The sequence below is a fragment of the Egretta garzetta genome, unplaced genomic scaffold (assembly GCF_000687185.1).
Source record: "Egretta garzetta isolate BGI_Z169 unplaced genomic scaffold, ASM68718v1 scaffold808, whole genome shotgun sequence".
Lineage (NCBI taxonomy): Eukaryota > Metazoa > Chordata > Aves > Pelecaniformes > Ardeidae > Egretta > Egretta garzetta.
The window spans coordinates 690,024-711,860 of NW_009260482.1; positions in this window are offsets into that span (position 1 = coordinate 690,024).

A 21,837-nucleotide genomic window follows, 5' to 3' on the forward strand; every position below is an offset into this window, starting at 1 on the left:
AAGCTTTTAAGAAAAAAAGTATTTACAATATCTAGAAGCACAGCAGAGTAATGCAAACCACACTTTATAATGATGATCATGATATAAAGATTAGGATAATCCGCAGTTTTATCCCTATTTGATTGTTTATATTAACTCATTGGTTTAAGAGCTGACAGTGAAAATGTGATTTTCTGTTCCAGCTCAAGTGATTAAAAAGCCTAGCTCATAGTGCTAGTGACTGAGCATCATTAAGCTGGTAGCTTTATATGTATAGAATATTTTGTACAAAAATACTTTTAAAAAGGTAACTGAAGTCATAAACACAAGTGTTAAAAAGTTGAAGAGAACTATTATTGTTAAAACTTCCTTACCATAATTAACGCCAAGGAAAATCAATCTTAGAAAATTTCAGCTCAAATGGTAAAGATCTGTTAATTAATGAAATAACTGAGTTGTGAGCCTTATAATGGTTAGTGAAGGCCAAAATTAACTGTGAGTTGAATTACTTATTTCACCTATGACAGAGGACTGATTCTTTTTAGACTTCTCTGAGGCTGATTCTAATGAAATTTTAGGAATAGTGTTGAAGTCCTGCTTTTACCACCATAGACTATGGCTGTTTGATATAACTTAGTGGTCCACTGTGGTGGTTTTCATATCTGCGAGAGGCTTGGTCTGTAGGTAAAGTGGAGTTTACTGTTGAGGCATGGTTAAGGTTTAGTTTCAGTCAGTCTTGCTGAAAATTTGTAAACTACCCTCTTGAGTTTTTGGATACCTTTCAATGGAAATCATGGAATATATCTCTTCAAAAGGTAAGTATGACCTGGAATCAAAATTATAAGGGTCTGGAACCAGAAATCTATTATGACATCCAAAGACCCTATCTTAACCCAACTCCTGTTGCTTTTTGTTTCTTTTTTTTTTTTTTTAATCACTTCCTCCTTTTTATTTTAAAACTAAGATAGTCTGTTGACTGTGTCATGGTTTAACCCATCAGGCAGGTAAGCACCACACAGCCGCTTGCTCACTCTCCCCATCCCTCAGTGGGATGGGGGAGAGAATCAGACAAAAAGTAAACCCCATGGGTTGAGATAAAGACAGTTTAATAAAACAGCAGAGGAAAAGAATAAAAATAATTATAATAAAAATAATAATGGTAATAGAATATACAGAATATATAAAACAAGTGATGCACAATGCAATTGCTCATCACCCACTGACCGATGCCCAGCCTGTCCCAAGCAACAATCACCCTCCCCTCAGCTAACTCCCCCCCGAGCATGATATTATATGGTATAGAATGGAATACCATTGCAATATGATATGGAATACCATTGGAATACCCCTTTGGTCAGTTGGGGTCAGCTGTCCTGGTTGTGCCCCCTCCCAGCTTCTTGTGCACCTGGCAGAGCATGGGAAGCTAAAAAAGTCCTCGACTAGTCTAGGCACTACTTAGGAACAACTAAACCATCAGTGTGTTATCAGCATTCTTCTAGTACTAAATTCAAAACACAGCACTATACCAGCTACTAGGAAGAAAATTAACTCTATCCCAGAGAAAACCAGGACAGACTGATAGTTTGAGTCTGAGATAGTGACATATGTATTGTATGAAAAATATATTCCTAATATAAAATTAAATTATTGTAGACTTCCTCATTTAAAGTTATACTTCCTAAGAACATCCACCTTTTTTTAGGTGACTTACAGCTTAAAATTTTTGAAAGAATATTCTGAAGAGAGTCTAGAGGATATTTCCAATTTAAATAGGATTATGTAAAAAAAAAATATTGGCCTGTTAAATTTATGGAAATTAAAGTTAGGTCAAATTAAACTCCTTTTTAAATTTAAATGAAAATATCTGTAATTCAATTATTTGTGTCACTTGTCCTTCCAATATTTAGAAGTCAAATTAATTGAGAGAAGAGTCAGATAAATTCAGTATTTATTTTTTGAGAGGATTTACTTTAAGCATTTGTCAAGGGTAATCAAAATTGTGTTTCATTTTCTTCAGTACAGTAAATGTGTTCTCTGCATGTTTCAGAATCCAGTAGAATTCTACCTTCAATAGAAGGCTGCTATTTAAATTTTGAATATTTCATTCTGGTTGGATCTAAGTCTCCTTATTCCTGATTAATTCATACAACCTCTACAGGTTCTGTGGAACTGCAAAAAATTAAATAATCCATACAAAATTTACACCAAATTTGTCAAGGCCTTGAAATTTAGTATTAAAACATAGTTATATAATAGCCAATACTAAGCATGTTTTACTTAATATGCTCTCTTGCTCTTTTGTGGTGCACTGAAGAAAGGGTACCGCTTATGACAGAGGATTCCCTTCCATTTTTTTTTTTTAAATATTTGGGTTTTTTTTAGGAAATATGCCTGTTGCGTGTTTCTAAATGAGTCCATAGATCTCACTCCTACTAACACAATTCACAGTAGACTTCTTTAGGAACTTGACAGAAATGTCAATATCCATCCTCCACATGATATATTAAAACACTTCAGCATCCTTTCCCTTCTTTCATGAACACACAGATGTACACAGAGATGAATCAGTGCTCTTCTTCCTATCAGTCAGCATTGTCCTTGATGTTTTGTGATTTATATTAACACTGGTCAGTACTTTTGTGGCAGTTGCTTGAGGACTTTTTATTTATTGCTTCAGCTTAAAAGGAAATCTTAAAGGATAAGGTGGAAGTGTTTGTGATTTTAAACATTTACTATTAGAGACAAATATTAATCAATTTGTGGGGAAAGCAGTCTGTTTTGTGAATATAAGAACACAAAACCATAATACCTGCAAGTGTTGAAATTTGCAGATAAAAAGTATAAATCATTATTGCTTCATATTTTTTTGTGAGTCAGACAGTATGTCTGTCTTCCCTGGAACTCATCATTTAAAAAGCACCTTTTGCAATGCCCCACCTTTGCCTTAGATGCAGGAGGGTTGTGTGAATTGACCTTGAAGTTACCACAAACATGTTTAGCATTTCCTCTATACCTTTCATATGAGTGCTCAGCCTGCTCTGTCTCTTGAAAATGAGAGGGATCCTTGGAGTAATTGCTGGAATTGGAGTGATATAGCAGAAACCTGTTGTTTTACAAAGTGATTCTCCCATGTGGGGAACTGTTGCTAGGAGCAATTGAGTGAAAAATTAGAAACAGTGCCTCACCAACCCAAGTACTGTTGTGGACAGAGGCCTTTCAGGAGTGATAAGGAGTAATAAGTATTTCTTCTTCTTCCTACCATATTAGCTTCACGATGATATTTTTGTTTGCTTTCCACGCTGAAGCATGTAGACAGGATGGGTGGAGTAAATTGTTAAGTTCTTGTAATGTAGCACGGCTCATGTAATGGAGTGTCTTGGTCACTGCTGATCTAAACTTGTAGTGAAGGTCATGGAATAACTTTCAGTTATTTCAGTTATTCAGCCCCCCACTGGAAGCAGTAGTTTCAGCCACAAGAATTAATCTTGGAGAGACCTGATACAGACTAACTTGTTCACTTATCCGGTTGTCCTGTGTTTAACTTGCTCCTTCTCATCTGGTTTTGGCTGGAAATGAACAGAGATGAATAGAAATATGAGTGTTTCCCATCCTCAAAACCCATTTATGAAAGTAATATTTTAGACCTCTATCTTTAAAATTTACAGTTTCCTATGTATTCTTCTATGCCAGGTGTGTAGCTGACTTCCAACCACAGATGAAGCCAATGGTTTCTCCCTTGCAAGTTGCAGATTCCCAGGTGAAGTAAACAGTGAAAATTAATTACTACATATATCCTTTCTCTTTCCTGCCATCTGCTTTTAAAGCCTTTGCTTCTAAACCTGGGTTTCTTCTCCTAGATTTTTATCTTATCCTCTAAAGAAGTTCCTCCAGCAGCAAATGTCACTGCAAATGTAAAGTACAGTAAGCTAAAACAGAAGAGGAGAATGCTCATCCAGGCTCCCTCTAGGTTCTTAGATCTGCTAAACTTCTTTGCATCTTTTCTCTCAAAGCCCAAATCCTACTGATAGGATCCACTTATGGCTGCTGCACGGCCAGATGTAACATGCACCACAGGTAGCAGTTCTCAGGTCCAAATACAGGTAGAGCACTGACAATAAGAGTTGAATCTGCCCAATACTTTAATATTGTGAAAGACTTATAAAATCCACGCTGAATTAAAACCTTTGAATTTTTAATAAGAACTGTGTCATTGGACTTATAATTATGATAATGCTTTACTTTTTTCTTTTAAGTATGTTGCTAACATAAACCTTTTTTTTCTCAAAAAACACATCTGTGAGGTAGATAATAATTTTCTTTATTTTTGCAGAAACCCATGAAAATATTGCCAGAGCATAGAGGGAGCTAGTGTCAGGGCTGGATGAGACAATGTTTTATTGCTGTGCTTAGATCAGAATTTCCAAGAACTTCATGATCCTGAAAGAAGCTCAGTCTAAATGCAGGATATGGAAAAGGATGTGGTATGTTCTAGCACACACATACATACACACACACACCCCCCTGCTTACAGATACTTCTTGAATGTTGCAGCAGATCCTCTTAAGACACAGAAGACTACATTTGATCTCATCTGGCTTTGGCTCTCATCCTGACTATATGATGGATATGGAGATTTCCACAGAAAATAAAGAGTGAAAAACAGAGCCTAAATTCTATTTTTACAAATAGCATTTTGTTTCCTCACTTCTTATTTTTTCAGATCGGATCCTGAAGAACTATTTGAAAGTTGATTCCTCTCCCGTCCCCCCTAAAAGATAATTTACTGGGACAGACAGTTATGCTTGAAAATTCACAGCACCCACAAATTTCAGAGACAAGTACATATAACTTTATTTTTAATATTTTTTTTTAAAATAATAATTCATCAAGGAAAGAAAACATAAAATAACTATTTGTTTGAGTAAATGCTCAGAAGAGCTCAATTTCTTGCAGTTTCTTCAGCAAAGAAAGCCAACAAGTCCCATTCACAAAATTCTTTACATTTCTTGTGAAAGAATTACCGTTTCTAATTTCTAATGACTTTTGAAAAGCAGGTCAGATGCACTATCTCCAGCGCTCATTTTCTAATCTTGCATGTACTAAGCTAATTACCCATCAGAACTGAGAGCATTCAGCATTAGGACCTTTCCCAGGCTCTGGGCTGCACTCTTTCAATGTACGCTGCCAGTCTATCAGCTGTTCACTGGGCTTCGAACAACAGCTGCCAGCAACTGCAAACATCCGGCCTCGACTGGGAGGCATAAAGAGCCAATTGATAGGAACAAACGTCAGGATGCATAGGAATGCCTGCACAATTATAAATTAATTCTTTGAATTTTAATAGTCTCAAAGGAATGAGAGAGAAGGAAAAGGAAAAAAAGGAGCTGATGTTAAACTAAGCGAGACTGTGGTACACTGATATTATGTTCCTGGTTGCCCGGAGATGATTGCAGTGATTTTTACCAGAGGTGTCTTGGAATTAATCCTTTCTGACCTTCATTTCCTATGCATCTACCCTTGGAAGCAAGTTTCTGCAATACTCCGATAAGCTGCTTAGCCAAACATCATTTGGCTCTAAAAGTGGGCTGATTTGTTTCCATGTCAAAGTATAGCTAAACCAGTTATTCTGCCTCCAAAGCATCAAGCAATATACTAGATGGATATGTTAGTTTTTCATAACTGTGAACTGATACCCCTGCCAAACTGACTGTCTTGTACTGCAATTAGTAATTTTTAAAATATCTTCATGATAGCTTAGGCGTTTGAGCAAATGAGCGCTGATTTCTCAGAAGAGGTCTCTCCTGGCTGAGTTAACAATGCCAGATCAGATATAATTTCTTTGTAAAATATTTCCATGGTCAACCTTCTTTTTTTAAAAAATGAACATGAAAAAAATAGAAAAAAACATGTTAGTTTCGTGCTGCTAGATACAACTTAGTAACTGTTCTGTGGCTCACGATCAGTTATTGTGACAAACTGACTCTTCCTACAGCTAATGCAGCATTTCAAAATGGTTCATTATAAGCCTGGAGTTCATGAATGAAGTATGTTCAAACAGTGGAAAGCCACATTTAAATGGTTGCATTAGGAACTCCAGCGGACAAACCCAAAACAATTCAGACTATACGGTTTTCTCCGATGGCTGTGAGAACTTAGAAACAGGAACAACAGCATGAGCTTGTAGTGGAATGTCATCCTTAACTCTGAATTTTCTGGCAGTCATTCATCTGAGTCACAACTTTAACAGCATTTAGTTTTTGGTTCCCTCCCCCTCTGCATGTGAATCCCTTCACTATGTTTTTCTTTTTTTCTCTTTTTCTTTTTTTTTTTGTGGTTGTTTTAGTAACAGTTTCTCTGCCTTATATAAACTTGTAGGAACACATTCCACTAGTATTTAAAAAATGTGGGTTTTTTTCAGGGTTGAAACATAGTCCTATCTTCATTAATAGGCAAGCCCAATCAATGCCTCTTTAGCCACATATGGGCTCTTGGCCGGCAACCGAATATTTTCTTGCTTTGGATCTGGAGACAAGAAGAGGTACACAGGATTAATACTTCCAGCAGGGAGCAAAGCCCAGCCTTATGCAAGTTGTATATATAGGATCAGAAAGGCACTGCAAAAGCGCATGTAGGCCAAGACTGATGTGGGGCTAGATAATCTAATACTGAAAAAATATTTCCACCATGCCTCTCTGTATGGAGGGATCACAGATCATACAAAGATAACTTCAGACGCCAATCTTTGGTGGATTCCTGGGAATAGACTTTATCCTCTCTTTTTCCAACAGCGAGTTTGACAGCTCCTACCCATGGATTCACACTAACTCTGTTATGTCATCTGTTTTTCAAAGGGGTGGGCATCTACATCTTACTAATTACAGTAAATCAGGCCATCTTTAGTCTAACTCTTTTCTTCCTGTTAGCAGGAAAAGATTCCAAAATTGTATCTGTGCCTTCAGTCAAGTTTTATTTGCTATGAAGAAAAAAATCAGGTTGTGTTCTTAGGGTTCTTTTTACATTATCAGTAGGAGACAATATTTTGGTCAGAACTTCACTGATTGTTTTACTGTTCAGTCAAAATGAAGGTCTGAGACTGAGTATGCTACTCTTATGCAAGCAAACCTACTGAAGAAGTAGGCATTATTGCTCACTTGATTTTGGGTTTCTGTGTTGTAGATCTTTGCATGTGAGCAGCTACTTCCACTCCGTTTTATTCAACAGGACATAGACCCCTTTGTGGTTTAAGTTATTGAACTTTGCTCGGGTAGCTAACCTTGGATAAGATGAATTCCTTTTCAAAACCCTGTTCTTTACCTACAAAAGACCCCTAGGTAAGTAGCTAAGATGGATGGTTTACATTGTAGGGGGGATGACTTCTACCCCCCGTGTCAATAAGTGCTTTACCCATAAAAGAGGTCCTGGAAGAGAACAGGGCTGGTAAAGTTACCTTATCATACTGATCACAAAATTTGGACAGAAGTTGGTTGTACTTTTTCCCCAGCACGGGAATTTTATTTTGTGAAACCAGTAGGAACTGTAAAAATTCAGTCTCCTCAGAGACTTAGTGCAAAGAATACAGCAATTTTTTCCAGTATGCTGAGGCAGGTTCCTGCTTGTCTGTTCCTCCATTTTCTCTCTGCATTCTAGTGCTTGCCATTAAGGTTAGGGCATTTTATCCAATGACTCTAATGCAGAAAGTATAAGGTCTCTGAATCAGGAAGTGGAACTTTAAACCCCTTCTCCTGCCAGGGGAATGCAATTGTATTAACCACTGGGCAATGCATGAGCTCTTTTTTTGTGTTTCTCACTGATCTAGTTTTGCACGGTAGCCCCATATTTAACAGGAGAGTCTTCCACTGCAGTTCCAGCTTTGCACACAGACTGGTAGTTAGGCACTTTTTTGGATAGAAGAAATGAACACCAACAGTCCAGGGCTTACCTGAAGCTTCTCTCTGTCAGTTTTTTGAAATGGCGGTCCATGTGATAGCTATGTGGTTGTGCTCTATTTGGTGCTTTGAGTGTACTCTAGGTGTGGTCTCTTCATCTCTCCTTCCTCCCCTTCTCCCACCAACAAATGCATTTCAGGAGAGTCAGGCACAGTGAAGCCTCTTTTGCTTGATCCAAACAGCCCGAAGCATGAGATAGGCACCAAGATCCTTGGCTCAGATGCAATGGCAGCATCTCTAAACAAATACAGCAGCAGAAAGTTTAACTGGTGACCTAAGTCAGTCATGATTTCTCTGCATAGCTCACTTGCTTAGTTGTTTTTTTGGATTTCATCCTTAGTCATCAGACTAGTGGAGTTCAGCAACTTTTAGCAAAATCCTTTAATGTTTATGAAACATAGTGCAGTTACTGTTGAGGCATGCATAAATGTATCTGGCCCGAAAGCAGCAACATATATTTTACAAATATAAAGGAACAATGTTGCAGCTTCTTTTAAATGTAGCTTGTTACTTTATTCTGACCCATTAAGATTTCTAAACCAAGGCTTGTGGTATTTGGCATCCATTCTTCTGTTCTTTTGATAAGTACCTAAACAGGATGTCCTTGCAAATTAAATGAAAAACAGCACTGGAAGATTTCCTCCCTCAGGAATAAGTATTAAGATTGGCAGATGGCTAAGTGGAAATACACAAGAATGCACTTTAGCCAGTACTTGAAAATTGTTCCAGCAGATATTACAGAGGTAGATTCATGAAGCTCAATCAAACAACCCTCTGCATTGAATCAGTTTTTAATGGCCTTGAGCAAGAGTTTTAATTTATTCTATCCTAATTGTTGCAAAGCAGCCTTAATCTAAAAAGAAAAATATATAAATAACGTAAAGTAATAATATATTCAACTAATTTTAGACCACAGGAATGTCCCTACCATTTCTTGGTAAGGAAGGTTGTTGATATATTCTACCTAGTAATCATCTCTGAAAACTTGATGCAAGCTCTCTTAAGTCTTCAGGCAACTTGCAGCTCAGTTCTAATGCACGTGTGCATGTGCAGTCATTCATGCAAGCATCAAGTTTAGCATATTGATGTGTATGGGGAAGGTTTGTGTATAATAAACTGCATAAACCAGGTAATATATTTACTTATGCAGTTCTGATCCCCTCATGAGAATTGTGCACTTCAAATCTTTGCTTTATAAGAACTCAAACAATTAGATTCTCTGAGCAGTGTCCAGTGGCAAAAAAGGAAAACAAAGCAATGACAAACTGCCAGAAATAATATTTGCTCTTTACTCACTCCAGATTCTTCCAGCATTAGCTGTATAATGGGCAAATTAAAGAAATCTAGTATCTATTGGCCCTCTAGTGGTAAAACAATAGCTTTTGGGAAGGGGTGGATACTTCAGCTTCCAGCAGAAAATACACCAAGTCTCCTAATTGTGGAAGAAAGAAAAATAAGAGATAAAATAATGTGCTTTTCTATGTATGATGTATGTGTGGATGGATAGATAGATGGATGGGTAGAGGCTAGTTTAAGTCATTTGTAGATTCTTGTTGGATTGGATCTTAGCTGGTTTGAGGGTCACCACATTCCATTACACAGTACTAACATGCCTGATGACAGTACTGCCATTGTTTTCGTAATAAATAAGGCCTGGACTTCCTTGGTTGAAGCACGAAAAGAAAAATGACTGTGCTGAACAATCTAACACTAAGAAAAATAAATATCTTAACTAATTGTCTTTAATAGATGTATATAAGAAAAGAGATGCATATCTGTATCTTTCCAGCAAGGAAAGAAGAGGTAACAATAGGGTTCAGAATTTTTGGCCATGATCTTGCAGTATTTCTTTCAACTCACTGTGATTAACTCACAGCATAGGCAGAGAGGCAGGAACTTCATTTTGCCTCTACATTTCTTTAAAGGAAAGGGATACTCTATCTGTTAGTCAGCAATGGTGCTTTTTGCTGTTGTAAACTTCATATAGTTGCAGGGATCCTTTTTTTGCAGGGATCTAGCTGCAGTGTGATGAAGATGAGACGTGGTGTTATGCATACCAAAGTGTTTCCCTGCTGTAAATGAGACTTTCTGTGTTGCTGTATCACCTGTTCCATGCCATCTGGAAACTGTGATGTGAAATAAAACAGCATGCACAGGTGCTACAATTTGCAGTTTAATTGCTACCATTCAGCAGGGAGAGAACATTTACTATTAAATGGTTTTAAATGTCGCAAAGGCAGTTCAAAGGGTAAATTACATAATAATTTGAATGCAGCTACTTATGGAAGCACTGATTGTAGGCTTAGTGTTATGGTAGTGCCAGGATTTTCCTTTTCAAAGAGAGAAAAAGGGTTACATTTGTCTTCAGGACTTACACAGGACCCAGTCTGGCTTCCATTTTCCGCAGAGACAAAATTCTGACTGGCTAAATAGTGAGATAGGAATCATACTTTCTCTTATGTAGTACTTTACATCACAGATCTCCCATATAATATATGAAACAGTAACCTTATTAAAAATGCATTAGGAGGTGCCCAGATGGACTCAGGAAAACAGAAAACATCTCTGTAAACTGGCTGCTGTAGCCTGTTTGCTATATAATGCTAAAAATATTAATTTTCTTTTTTATTTTTAGATCAGAATTGCCTCAGCCTCAGAGATCTACATGGAAGGAATATTTTTCTTTGATAAAAAATATGTAAAAACTGTTTATTCTTGTCAGTGTTTAAAAGCCATGGCTATACCCTGTACATGGACATCCCTGAGAGATACACAGGTTCATATGTTTAGATGAAATAGATGAAAGAATAGATGAAAGGCACTAAAAACACGGCAGCAATAGTTCCAAAGCTAAAAATCAATGGTGAATCAATTATAATGAGAAGAAAATGTCTGCATTTTGAACGCCAGTGTCTCTTCTGACTGGTTCTGTGACTTTCTAACTGTTGAATGTAATTAATTTATTCCATGGTATCTTTCTTGAAATTTCTAACAGAGGGTAATGGAAAATTGTGTCTAGGTTTTAGAATGCTGAGGTATATTTGGAGTTTTTGCTGCCACCAGTCTTTTGCATCCCAGTTTTTAAGCTTATCTGAAACTCACAAAAAACTTGTCATTTCTATCACATCCTAATTAAAGTTTTCAGAAATATATTCCCAAACCAGCAGTTCATGAAAGAAAGTAAGCTGAGCTTCACTGTTGTGATAAAGGTGAGATGAAATTTTATTAAATTTAAATATTTTTCCCAAGAAAGAAAAAAATATCAGAGAAAATACATTCTGAGGAACATGTGAAAGGACAACACTTTCACTTGCTGGGGGTACTGAACTGAGAACAGGATGGCTGGCTCTAAGCAGCTGAATTGTTCAGCATGAAGTAGTCATGTGTGTTTTCCAAAGGAAGCTCAGGTTTATTTTAACTATAAAATCAATTTAACTGTAAGAAAAGAAGCTCTTAATAGCATTTACTTTTAGTATTTTCCTGGTCAATAATATCCTCACTGCTCTGACATCAGGGTGAGCAGCGTGTGGGATGGAAAGGAAATTAGCTTGTTTTTGCAGGGGGACATTTGTGGGCGTAGACTAAAATCCTTAGGGAATGCCAACTGATTTACCACTGCTGGAAACAATAGATTCTCTCTCCTCAACCGTATCACACTCAGGCTTTTTTACTTCTTGTGCTCCACAAGAGACCTTTTATAGTACTATATTTGATTTTTATGACTGCAATATGTATAATGACATTTCTTTACAGTTCTGTGTCGTCAAAGGAAGATGAAGTTGACATTAACTTGTAGTGACCACTCTGTGCGAATGAGAGTGTTTCAAAGTGGTGGAGTTGAATAATAGCAGTAGAGAATATTACATCTCTGGACATTTTATATGGTTTTTGATATTAATTCCCGTTAGCAGTTTCTAACATTCGGAAAGTCTTGTTAGCAATACTTAGCATTAATAATATGGCATGGATTTTCTTTGAGATAAACTGATCATATTTCTGTATTAAATTTGTCTCCACTGGAGATTTTAAGATCATAATTCATAAAATAATACTGCTCCTTATTTAAAGAGAAAATATATTTTATATCACAATTAAAAATATTTTTGTAAAATTGTATTAAGTGTTAACCCTAGAGAAGTCACTTCAATTAAGTTTTAAACTATCAATAAACAGACTTTAAGAACTGCAGTTTGGATTAGGATAGTTTGATGTTTAGTCAGTTATCACAGCTATTAAAAATGCTTGGCTTAATTAAATACTGGCAGATGGTGAACCTTGTGACAAGTGGTTAGCTGTGAAAATTTACCGGATTCTACCTCCTTTGAAGCCATAAATACCTTACAAACACATCAGTACTTGTCTTTTCAGTATCTTTCAGAATGGAAATGACAGAATTCTACTAAACTAATTTAGATAGGTTTAGGAGACATTGCCTATCAGGTTTTAGTGTATAGAGTACATGTCATTTATGACACTTGACAGGCAGGTAAGATGAGAAGATCCCTGGTTCCATGTAACTAGTTCTTAATCCCAACCCCATTAAATTTAAGTTACAAGTGAGGTTACTGGGTCTGTTCTTGTGTTTACGGACAAACACTTGCTCAAAAACCTTACAAGATCAAGATTAACCAATACTCTGTCATGACTATTAATTTGACACTGACTTAAAGAAATCATCAGTAACTTCAAAACTTCTAGTTCTCCTCAAAATCTGAAATGTCTCCCTTATTTTAGGCTTGTAAGAGTTAAATTTTTCAGCCTGAGATGATCATAATAGTTTTCCTTATAGTCAGTGGAGAGAAACAGACAACTAATCTGAACTCTCTGAGATCTTAAATCTGAACATGAGACAAACTGTACTCCTGAAGATTCAGTTTTCCTCTACTGATGGTATAGTGAACCCAAGGCAATTTTCATGGATGTTGATGACCAGTTTTAGAGTTTAAAGCTACGTGAGGTGAGTTGTCCCCCTGGAGGTCCAAATTCCAGTGTTTTTACCTAGTGGTGAAAAAAATGGAATTTCTGTCTACCTCTATTTGTCTGTCTATTTTTGCCGTAATAGGCTTATACTGCAACAAAGAATGCAAGTCATTCAGCCATCTGTACTTAGGAATTTTATAAAACCTAGTATATCCACCTTACAAAAGAAAAAAAAAAGTTTCATTCTACTGCTTTTTTGCTGTATTTTTTTCATAGTTAAACATCATGTCTTCATTTATGTATGGTTGGCATATATGTCACATACACATCGCATTTTTGTGAGCTAAAACATTACACTATCATCTAACTTAAAATTTGTTGCTTAATAAAATAGTAAAAAATACACAATAATTCATATTTTGATTTAGTTTAGTGTTTTATTGCCACTATTACTTTCCAATTAAAACAGCAAATATCCTGAGCTCAGCTGAAATGACTTCCTGTCATTTGGAATTTCATTACTGTTCATATCTGCCAACATACCAAGAATAGCATATGATGGGTAGAATAATGACTAAATTGCCACAGTGTTGTGTAGGGTTTAATAGCGAAGACCAAGTCCTTGCTGTTAAAGCAGTGCCACGTAGGAAGAAGCCTGAAGATTTTGTGAAGGCCATGGGGTCCCTCCGGGGTTCAACAAACTACCAGAACAAGCAATCAGCAGAGCCTTACCGCAAAGCACTGAAATGCAGAGAAAATTTTATTAAATGAAGCTGATGATCTCAGTGAGTTCTGGCTGAAACTCATAATAAGGTGAAGACAAATAGAAATGTATGAATTTGCAGGTAGACCTATTTTTATACTGTGCAACCCAAACTGATTGCATAAGCAATTTAAGTAACTTTCCACTATCATATCTATAAAAATGTGTAAGCATTCTTCAGAGCAAAAGGTGTTTGATGACCTGCTCAATAAACCAGGAACCCATATGAAGACAGGTATGCAAAAGGTGTTTCAGTAATAGATTGCAAGCTGTCTGCTTTCCAAACTGAAGGCATTGCATAAAACTGACCATGATGAAACTGTGTGCAGTATTGAAAGATTTTGGGTTTGAAATATTTGTCCTGTATCGATATGTTAATTCTTCTGCAGCTTGATTCTGATGTTTGCACTTATTTCACAGACTATTATCTGGAAAGTAACAGAACTACATCTTTGATTCAATAAATAGTGTTTAAAAACACCTTGTGACATTTTATCATCCCACAGAACAGCACAAGTAGAAAAAGTACACTGAAGATCAACTGGATAATCAGTGGTATGGAATGACTTCCATATGAAGACTCTGTACGCAGATGAGGAATCTTCAGCAAGACACAAGTATGAGTGATATGCAACAGAGGTCTTTAAAATCCTCGAGGGACTGATATGTGATCATCTGTAATTGTCAAACTGAAGAGTAGGACTGGAGTTCCAAATGATCTCTACTTATCAGTGAAATTGACCGAAAAGGAAATGAGAGGGATGTTTAACAAGGTCCATCATAAAGTAAGAATAATTAACTGAAAAAATACAAGATAAGAAAAGCTACTTAAGAGCAGATCTTAAGAAAAGGCTCTGAGATTACAGGGAACCAGAATTTGACTGTGCTGTATTGTTATGAAGAATACAATCAAATTGAGAAGTTTAAATATACTTTGAGACATGTAAATGATCCAGCCACTCTATTGAGCAAAATTAACGTACCAGCTGGAATTAAAATTTGTATACCACAGAGTCATAATATGTGGCCTAAATGAAGACAGTTTTTATGAGAGCAACAAAAACATCCACAAGTCTGGAAAATGTGATGTGACGAATGAAGGAAATGGTGTTGCTTACCTTAAAGAAGAGAAGACTTATAGAGGTCATGATAGCACCCTTCAAATATGTAATAAAAGTTTCCAAAGAGGAAAAGAATAATCTATTTTCCATAACTATGGCAGTAATAAGTTACTATTTTTTTTGGCTGGGGCTCTTTTTAGCAAACTGATCATATTAGATATCAGGAAAATTTTGTAAAGGCAAGAGAAGCAAAGAACAGAAAATATTTAACACATATTGTGTGGTCTACATCACTGGAACACTGTCAGAAATAGATATACATGATCATGCCAGTGCAAAGTTAGACAGAGATGATGATTTCTGAAGTCATGGCAATGTTATTTTCTTATGATTCTTTCTCACAATAATCACCTAGTGACATTCAGTAATGTGCATCCAGTAATGTGTTAATTAAAAAAAAAATAAATAATGAGCTACAGGCTAACATGGAATCTAAAAGTATAAATAGTTTGAAGAAGTGACTAAACAGATTTGCGTATGATAGTCAGTTAGCAAGTAGAATAAGCAGTGGTCTAATGTTGTAATGTTTATATGGGATTGTTGCATCACTCAAAAACATTGGAAAGATTATTCTGAGGCAAGATGTTATGCTTACAGATTTCTACATATGCTTTTAAAACCTTCCAACATGAAAATACCTTCTGGAAAAATATCCTAGACTCCCTAGTGTTCATCCTGGTGTTTTTTCCTTTTCTTTTATGATTTACTCATCCTATTTGCCTATAAAAAAAAAAAAAAGTGAGTTTTCTATATTTATAATACAATAATATGCCTTCTGTTAAGTCCTTTAAACAAATGTAATCCATCATTCTTTTTGTTCCTGTGCATAACCATCAGATTTCATAGCTTTTTAGTAATATTTATAGTGTACTTGGGGTCTTTTTCTCCTGGTAAAATGTAAGGTAAGAGAAAGACTATAATCAGTGTTCTGCAGAAGATCACTTGATGTTTCAGGCACAAATTATGTAAGTTGCAGCAAGTCCAGTTCAGCCTCCTCATCTAGAATGGGCAGAACGTAAAGACCACAGATGAAAATCTGAGAGAAGTAAGCTACTCATCCAGTTTTTGATGGAGGTACAGATATTTTATTCCTTTAGTGAGGAAAGAGGATGAAAAAGGAATAAAAGATATAGCCTATCTTCTTAGCGGATGATGCAAAGGGACATTGTTCTTCCAAGGGAATGGAAAGAATGATTCTCTGTCAACATGAGAGTTTGGAGATAATGCAGTTGGAAGGGTTTCTCATCACAGAGGAAGCAGAGCCCTGGGAAAGTTGGTTAAAAGAAAACACACATAATATCAGTAAATTGAAGCATAGGGTGCAGTTTCTGGGAAAATAAGAAAAACGTACGAGTTAATCAAACAATTTTGCTTGCAAGAAGAATATGTTACAAGAGGTTTTTGTATTAGACTTCTGTATTTAGAATTAATAAATAATCTTTGTAAAAGGATCAGAAAAATCTGATTAAATACAGGAAAATTCTGAAGTAAATATCAAATTCTCTTAAAAAAGGAGATCTGTACTTTTTAAAAGATTAATTGACAAAATTATAGCCTGGAACAGGGTGCAAACATTGTTGGATAGAGATGGAAATCAAACAGTGGATGTTTCTGAGGTGGTGGAGATACTTTAAAGATAGGATGGATGGAAAAATTTAAAGACAAGATTTTCACAACTTTCATAAGTTTGTGACCCAAACAATGTTTAGTGTTCTTCCAAATGAAGCCACTGAAAATAGTTAACCTTAGCAAATACTCTGAAAAGCAGGACCAGTTCTTTGTTTCCTTCAGTGACTTGGTGTGAATATAATTAAAAGCTATTGTTTAGATTAGACTAGATTATATTTAGATTAATGCAAATAATTACAAGAGAATAACACACCTTTGCTGTATTAGTATTTTTGTGCATATTCATTTCTGGGCTCTTATGCCTGGGTGGTACTAGGAGACGTTAAGGACACAATTATTTCCAGAGTACTTGGAGTGCTGTCAGGAAATGAAAACTCAGGGAATTTCTATATGGGTGGATTAAGATGGGCTCCTGCTCCTCAAGGCTGTGTTTGAAATGGCAGGACAGTGGAAATTTGTTCTGCAGCTCTACCACTGAGCTACATTAGTGTGGCAAATGCCACCACAAATATATCTCATGTTGCTGACATCCAGGCAGACGTATCTGGTCTTTGCTAGGACTCATGCTCACTTAGAAATATCACAAGGCAAATAGCTACCTGGTTTGTTGACTCAAGTTGCCCATCTCTAGTCCAGGTTGCAGAATAAGCAAAAGACATCAATGTCTTATTATGCACATAATACTCTGTGTAGCCAACAGGCTGTTCTCCAGCTATACAGGTGAGAAGCATTATGTTTATTATTTACCTCAGCTAATATATATTAATATACTATTCATATACCTTTATATGTGTATAATGTAATTTTATATATTGTGAAAATATGTGTGTGTATATGTATATTCAGGGATATATCAGCAGATATATCTCATCCTAAGGCAAGCATTTAATCTTCTGTAGGATGCCCACATAATGTGAAGTGAAGGTATCTTAAACTGTAAGCATGAGTTTTGACCTTACTTCAACATACAGAACTCCACTGTTTTTCTGCCAGTTCTTCTTGAAATTACAAACATTTTCCTATTAATTTGTGGAAGAGGGAATTGTTTTGTGATACTCAATTCCCTTTTTCATATTAACTGAACTGCTCATAAGCAATTGAGAAAGAAAGATTATCTGATAGACAAGGGCTAGAAAGACTAGCTAGAGAGAATTCGTCTAAGGAGTACCTGTTGCTTCGCAGATGCTCACATACTGTGTCAGCATTAGTAAGTAGTGTGGCACAGTGGATCTGCAGAGGGAACCAGCTGGTGCTGAGGACCTAGTATGTTAACACTATAAGCATTTCAGGACATTTTACAAACTGTAGGTTGGTCCCATGGGCTGAACATTCCTTAACAGTTGGAAGAAATTAAGTTTGTTCCTTGAGCACATCTTCCATTTTACTTTCAGCTGAAACCAATCCATTTAGCACTCTTTGAGACTACGTTGTGAGGAGAGTGGCTCTACAATAATCATGAGTTTCAAAAGTGCATTCCTGATCTGACCTAAAATTGAATTTTAGTTACACCCAGTGTATTTTGCACCAACAGGGATAGGCCTTTTGGCATACACATTGTGGAATTTGAGTACTAGACTGTTTAAAACTGGCTAAAAGTAAACTCTAGCAAGGTCGAAGCTCTGGCCAATTGGGTGAAAGAACTGTATTTGTCAGTGCTCTAAGACTGCTATAAAATTCAATTGAAATGTCAGGAAGACAAACATGAGGATTTATTTGACTATTATGCACAGATGCTTCAACTATTTAAGTGCAAGATGGTGTGTCTGTTTATTCCATCACTCTTCAGTCCCAAATAGATAAGGAAAAAAGAAAGAAAAGAGAAAGAAAATCAGATTTGATCTTTAGGAGTGAGAATATAAATAGTAGATGGCTTGTAATGTTGCCTGAAACAGCTATTCTTTTTCATTTGTTCAAGTCACTTTTAAACTTTCTTTTAAACTTCCTGTTATGTAATTGCTTTTTGGATTTTTTTTTCTTCTATTCCTTTCCTACATTAATGCTTGCTAGCTGCTCATGCACGTATACTTTTTTTTTCTTTTGCACAGGAGATCTGACAATGAACTTCTGTGCCAAAAAGAATTGCTGGACAGGTGGCTGAAGGCGTCTGCTTCTTCCTGCAAATATTTTTTTCTCTTAAATATCTGTGGGGATAGTGGAGGAAGAACAGGAATTAAGGGAGGACTGTTATAAACAAAACTATAGACCTCCTCCATATGGTTGTGAACAGGTTTCCCTAGGCTTGGCCTTGAACAGTCCAATCCCCTGCAGGGCAAGTTCACTGAAGTGCAATGGTGTGCTATTAGAGGGCTGTGTTTTCTGACACCTGGGTGATGAATGGAAGTTCCAGACAGTAATTAGACACCTCTTGCAGGCAGCAGAAGAGTCTCTTTCTGTACATTGTTTTCAAAGGTGGGGGTGGGGATGGGGTGCCTAAAAAGCAGAAAGAAAAAAGCTTCCTGTATGGTGTTTCATGTTAACTTGCACTCCATCAGGAAAAAAACTGGGATTGAAGTTAGTTTCATTTTAAATTTCACAAGTTTCCGTCGGGATTCTCAACTGATTTTTTCACTCTCTTAAAACTCAGTATCATATTACAGGTATTGAAAATAAATGTGTTTTGCAAGCTAATGGGTAATGGGGCACTTAAGAAAAATCCCTGGACCCCTACATCTCTCTGGAGCCCAGAGAAGTTAGCATTCATTGACAGCTCCAAGGGGATTTATTTAAGCCTAAAATAAGTATTTCTTTGGACTTAATTATAGGAAGTGCTTAAGCTGCTGAATTCAAATGCCAAAAGGGATTCATTTAGTCCAAAGTGAATCTTTTCCTGTTCTGAAATTAAATCTCTCAGAACAGTTTGAAACAAGCAAGAAAAAAAGATGAGTGAACATTACCTATTTTTTATAGCGCCTATGCTTATTTTTGAGTTCCACTTTATCCCTACATGCTAAAAAAACTCTTCTTTGGGAAGCAGCTCTTGTTCACCTTCTTGATACCTTTTGAAACTGGTATGACAAGTCCTTTTGTTCCAACAATAAGCAGTAAATAGCTCAAAGTTCAAAGGATTTAATAATTTTAAACATAAGGTTTTTATGGCTTCCATGGGTTTTCATGTGTATATTCTGTCCGTGATTAACACAGGAATGATTGATTATTGGTTGTTAAATTGCAGCTTTATTTCAGTCTCTTGTATGGCTCTCTTATTAGAACTTGCATGCCAGAAATTCTGACAAAATGTAGTTTCAGGGAGTGAAGTGAAATTTCGCTGTCAGCAGATACCTGGCCCTGATTTCTTAGCAGATAGAAAGCCTTGATAGACTATAATAGCCTAAAAATTCAGTATCACTTGCAAGAGCAAAGATCTGCATTGAAAGTCCACCCAACAGTACAGGATCCTGGATATGCCTATTTGGGGTAATTATCAATATTTGGGGCATATTTTGTGTTCAATTGGACCACTGCAACTACGTTAAAGTATTATTGATATATACTTACATTTCTCAAGGTGTTTTGTATAGAAATTAGGGACTTGGTCCTGTGATTTTTGTTTGCCCTACCCAAATACATAACTCTGACAGTCATCTTCTGGTGAAATAAATCCAGGTAAAACCCACTACATCTCTGGATTTTTCTCAGCTCATACCATTAGGAGTTATCTGTCAGTTTTGCCCAAGGTATCCAGTTTCCCAAACTTTCTGTTCTATGCCTCTAATTTCTAAGTCCCTCTCTTCTGGAGCTTCCTAATAGAGTAACAGCTATGAAGTTCTGCCTAATGCTGTCATTTAGAACTTCATATACATGCTTTGGTGTGGTAAAATAGGATTATTTGGTATTTTTTGTTCTTCTTTTGTTTTGAAGGAAAGGAAAGGGGAAAATGTTTTGTCCTCAGGTCCAGCCCTCATATAGGGACTGATGTTGCTGACTCCAAACTCTCTGAAATCCTCTGAATTGTCTGAAACCACTTGTATCACAACTCTCTGAAGGCTGTACTAACATTAGCCAGGTGGAAATAAATGTCTCCTCCGTGACATCAGTTAACTGAGCTGTTCTGTTCCTTCTGTTCCTCATGATGTCTCACACAAGTGACTTTTCTGCATTTTAATTTCTCTGGAACTGTGTCACTACGAGGTGGGAATTCAGAGGAGAAGATGGGACAAGTGAAAAATAGGGAAGTTTTGCTCTTTAGTTAAACCCCAGCTCCTGACATAGCCATCTTGGAGAGGAGATGAGCACTGTGTCACAGAGAATGGACAAGGGGCTCTTCACATAGTTTTGCACCATTACTGTGCCCTAGGCTGTTATTATCTAGTTTAACAAATGCACGTATACATTTTGTTCACTTGACTAGAAATCTAAGGGTCATGCTGTAGTCACAACAAGCATACAAAATAACATCTGACAAAAGGAAGAGCTGCTTCCTTTTTATACTAATATTTATATCTGTTTCACTAGAGCAGAAAACACTTGCTGAACAGGCATATGAAAGTTCAGAACTACTGGTGGGACAGAAAAAAACCCTCAAGCAAATCAAGCTGCATTAAAATGTATGAGAGCATTGATATAGTTGGTCCAGGATTTTTATTGTTAAAAATAATAACAAGATTAATAACAACATTCTCCTGCCTGAAGCATTTGTAAGTCACTTTGGACAGCAAAAAACCCCAAAGAGCTAAGATGACTTCATGATTCACATGGTTTTAATATGATGTAAAAATATTAATGAATCTGTCCTGTAGTGCTGAGTTTATATAATTGCCAGTTCTTTATACTGCATTTATCAAGATAGCATGCCTTTGTACAGCAGCTGAGTTTTTTTACCAAAGGATCTGTTTAGCCATGTAGCTTTAAATCCTGTTGACCTCTTTCTTTCATGGTCCTGATTTGCTTCTTTTCTTCTTTGTTTCTAACCTTGGCATTCTAACAACACATTGCTGTTATTTCTCCTTCACATTTTTTCAGTCAGGCCTATGTGTAAGCATATGTGTAGATGTGAATATGTGTAGCATGTAGGGGTGTGTGTTAAATAAAAATATACAGGTTTTTTATTCTATATATTGTATGGAATTCAGTTGATTCTGCTGTACACAAACCAAGCTTCAGACTAGAAGCCAGGGTTTAAGCTGGTAGAAGCTAATGATGTACTGTTATGTTCAATGGTGTTAATTTTCAAGAGAAGAAAAAGCTCCATTAAATATAATAATTGTTTACAGTTATAATATAGAATATTATATTTAGTATCATAGATATATTTACACTTAACATAATACATTATCTATATAGTAATTATATATTAACTTTATATTTAATTAATTAACATTGTATATTAATAATATATTTTCACAAGCTGAAGCAAAAATACTTGGGCAGTAGTTTTTCAGTGTCAATTCAATTTATTGTTTACAGCACTATTGTTCTTTTTGTTGCTAGTATGACCTTAGCCTGAGTTACAGCTTATGTTTTTACTATATGCTTAAAAAAA